Raw genomic sequence first — 3453 nt, 5'->3', positions numbered from 1 at the left:
TAGAAAGGTTAAGGCGGTATGCCACTTTCCTGGAGTCGGCCGTCCCGATTTTCCGCGAGAGGCACTTGGTTGAAGGCCCGTGCGCTTTCCTAGAAGACTTGGCGTCGAGAGGTATTGAAGTTCCAAGGGAAAAACTGGACGCCCTGAGGGAAAGGCGCCAGTTCTGGCGTGCCGAACTGGACAAGGTAGCGGTGGAGGAACCACTGGCAGACGACCTCTCGGGTCCACGGCCTCCACTTCGTCTGCAGGATCAACCTAGACACTGAGTGTGGGAGTTCGACCGTTCCGAACTCTGAGTTCGGGCGGTCTTTTTCTTTTCTCATCTAGGACCCCGAGTCGTCGAAGGGACGTTCTCCCTTTGCGTCTCTTTTCTATTTCTTCTTTTTTTTTTTTTTTTATTAGTCAAAACGTCCACAACATGTAATGGGGGGTTTGACTTAGTTATTGAAGCTTTTTTTCATTATATATTTTTTGGATTTATCAAAACCGTGTAAAGGAGATTTAAATGTAAGTGAACTTTGGATATTTTGTTTTGCACACCGGCTTGTCGCCGAGTTGAATAAGATAAAGTTTTTAAACCGGAAAAAACTTTATTAATATATTAGCTGCATTCGCTTAGTCTTTGAAAGATAAGGAATTGCCTACGTACCCCGAAGTGGGGATCAAGCCAACCGTAGTTCGTATTACAAGTGAAAGATCAATGGAGTTCGGATTCCCGAAAACTCCTAGATAGGGTCGTAACAACGACTTAGCTGTAGTAGCGTTTCAAGTGGGCCGCGTTCCACGAGTTTTTGATGCGTTCCCCGGCCATGGTTACGAGTTCGTAAACGCCCGGACGAACTGCTCTAGATACGAGGTATGGACCTTCCCATCGAGCGCCGAGTTTGCCAGCGTTTACTTCCTTGGTGTTCTCGAAGACTTCTCGCAGAACCAGATCACCTTCGTTGAAACGCCGTTGACGAACNAAAGCTTCGGAGAATTCCTCCACCCACGAGAGCGCAGAGACGTTCCGAGTTTGCGCTCCTGTCCCGTACGTTGACATGACGGGTGCAGAAGGGAGTCATGTGTGTCAGGAACTTCGAAGATATCGAGCTCGCCGCTATAGGCTGGGGGCTCACCTTATGGCGAGGCGCCGGAGATTGGCCGAGGTCTGTCGGCTTTATCGTTTGGACGGGACCATTCGGGTCCTGAACGAACTAATCTCCAACGGTTTCTACTTGGAGAGGTGGCGTATGACCGGGCTGTTTGCCGCGCGAACGGCGTGCCTAGAACTGCTGGAAAGTATGGGGGTGCCCGTCCTCTTGGAGGCCGACTGTCAGCCTCTTGAAGATACTGCGTACCCGTTTAACGTGGATATCTGGGCCTACCGAGCTTCCCTAGAAAGGTTAAGGCGGTATGCCACTTTCCTGGAGTCGGCCGTCCCGATTTTCCGCGAGAGGCACTTGGTTGAAGGCCCGTGCGCTTTCCTAGAAGACTTGGCGTCGAGAGGTATTGAAGTTCCAAGGGAAAAACTGGACGCCCTGAGGGAAAGGCGCCAGTTCTGGCGTGCCGAACTGGACAAGGTAGCGGTGGAGGAACCACTGGCAGACGACCTATCGGGTCCGCGGCCTCCACTTCGTCTGCAGGATCAACCTAGACACTGAGTGTGGGAGTTCGACCGTTCCGAACTCTGAGTTCGGGCGGTCTTTTTCTTTTCTCATCTAGGACCCCGAGTCGTCGAGGGACGTTCTCCCTTTGCGTCTCTTTTCTCTTTCTTCTTTTTTTTTTATTAGTCAAAACGTCCACAACATGTAATGGAGGTTTGACTTAGTTATTGAAGCTTTTTTTCTTTATATTTTTTTTTGGATTTATCAAAACCGTGTAAAGGAGATTTAAATGCAAGTGAACTTTGGATATTTTGTTTTGCACACCGGCTTGTCGCCGAGTTGAATAAGATAAAGTTTTTAAACCGGAAAAAACTTTATTAATATATTAGCTGCATTCGCTTAGTCTTTGAAAGATAAGGAATTGCCTACGTACCCCGAAGTGGGGATCAATCCAACCGTAGTTCGTATTACAAGTGAAAGATCAATGGAGTTCGGATTCCCGAAAACTCCTAGATAGGGTCGTAACAACAACTTAGCTGTAGTAGCGTTTCAAGTGGGCCGCGTTCCACGAGTTTTTGATGCGTTCCCCGGCCATGGTTTCGAGTTCGTAAACGCCCGAACGAACTGCTCTAGATACGAGGTATGGACCTTCCCATCGAGCGCCGAGTTTGCCAGCGTTTACTTCCTTGGTGTTCTCGAAGACTTCTCGCAGAACCAGATCACCTTCGTTGAAACGCCGTTGACGAACAGTTTTATTGTAGTATCGAGCCGCTGCGTCCTGGTAGTGTTGCATCCGAACTAGAGCTTTGTCGCACAATTCTTCAGCGAGATCGTTGTGATCGATCAGCATCTCATCGTTAAGTTTAGGGTTATCAACCATCATAGTGCGACGAAGTGTCGGGACTCCTGCTTCAGCCGGGGCAAGTGCTTCGAGACCATACGCGAGGGAGAAAGGGGACTGTCCCGTACTCCGCCGCGGGGTTGTGCGGTATGACCATAGCACGCCATCCAGGTGATCTGCCCATGCTCCTTTCCTTCGACCGAGTCTTTTTTTGAGCCCATCGACGATCGACTTGTTCGTAGCTTCAGCTTGACCGTTGCCTTGCGGGTATCGAGGAGTCGAAGTGCTAAGACGGATTTGCCATTTCCTCAGGAAGCTTCTGGTGATCATCGAAGTGAATTGGGTACCGTTGTCGGTGACAATCTCGTATGGGAGTCCATGGCGACATATGATGTTCTTCCAGATGAAATTGGTCACGTCCAAGGATTGAATCCTTGTGAAAGACTCTGCCTCTACCCACTTGGTGAAGTAATCGGTCAGCACTAGGACGTACTTCTTGGATTTGGATGCCGGCAAAGGTCCTATGGCATCCATGGCCCAGCGCATAAATGGATACGGGGCAGTGACGGTGTTCAACAGTTCGGGCGGGACGTGCCGCATGGGTCCATGACGTTGACAAGCCTCGCATTTGGCCGCGAAAGTTTCGCAGTCAGCCATCATGGTAGGCCAATAGTGTCCGTCCTTTTTGATCTTGAGAGCAAGTGCGCGTCCGCCAGAATGGTTGCCACCTTCTCCTTCATGTACTTCCATCATGATACGTTCGGCCTCGTCCCGAGTAACACAGGTGAGGTACACTCCCGAGGCGCTCCGGCGAAACAGTTCCCCGTCCAACAGGATGTACCTGGCACTTCGAGTCTTCAGACGTCGAGCTGCCCATCGGTCTGCTGGGACGGTGCCATCGGAGATGTAAAGTTTGATCTCAGTCTCCCAATCTTCGGGAGGCTCGACGACATCCGCCATATCTTCTATTGGCTCGTCGACTTCCATCGGGATTGGATCGTCGTTGATGAGGGCAATCTGGCTGTC

Source organism: Camelina sativa, chromosome 20, assembly GCF_000633955.1.
Source record: "Camelina sativa cultivar DH55 chromosome 20, Cs, whole genome shotgun sequence".
Classification (NCBI taxonomy): domain Eukaryota; kingdom Viridiplantae; phylum Streptophyta; class Magnoliopsida; order Brassicales; family Brassicaceae; genus Camelina; species Camelina sativa.
This window is presented reverse-complemented; position numbering follows the sequence as displayed.